Here is a 523-nt window from a genome sequence, read left to right as displayed (position 1 = left end):
GATTTAAGCCGCCCAGTCTGTGGCACTTTGCTGTAGCAGCCCTGGCAATCTAACTTACTTCCCAGCTCCTCCCAGATGCAGAGCCAAGATCATTCCCAGCCACAGCCCGGCTCCACGCACAGTGGTCTCCTCATCACCACCCCCCCCCCCCCCACCCCCACACCTTGTCTCCCAGGCAACCCCTCCCTGCCTCTCCCTGCCCCAGGGCATTTTCCCAGCTTCCTCTCTGGCTGTCTCTCCACTGTCTCTTTAACCAGCTCAGCACAGAGCACTTTGAGTGGTTATTTGCCCCGTAACAATAAGCCCCCATGGCAAGCCCCCAGGGTTCTCCCACATCTGCCCTCGCCACACTGGCCTCAAGGGGTCTCTGATGACCCAGAGCAGCCCCTTTCCCAGCCCGGGCGGCAGCCACCACATCTGCTTTGGAAGATGATGCCTGTCGACCGCTCCTTTCCGTGAACCACCCCCACCTCGAGCTGGGTGCACAGAAGCCGCCTCGGCCACAGCAGCTTGGGTGCCCTGG

The sequence above is a fragment of the Lipotes vexillifer genome, unplaced genomic scaffold, assembly GCF_000442215.2.
Source record: "Lipotes vexillifer unplaced genomic scaffold, Lipotes_vexillifer_v1.1 scaffold1467, whole genome shotgun sequence".
In the NCBI taxonomy this organism is placed as follows: Eukaryota; Metazoa; Chordata; class Mammalia; order Artiodactyla; family Lipotidae; genus Lipotes; species Lipotes vexillifer.
Note: the sequence above shows the minus strand (reverse complement) of the source record.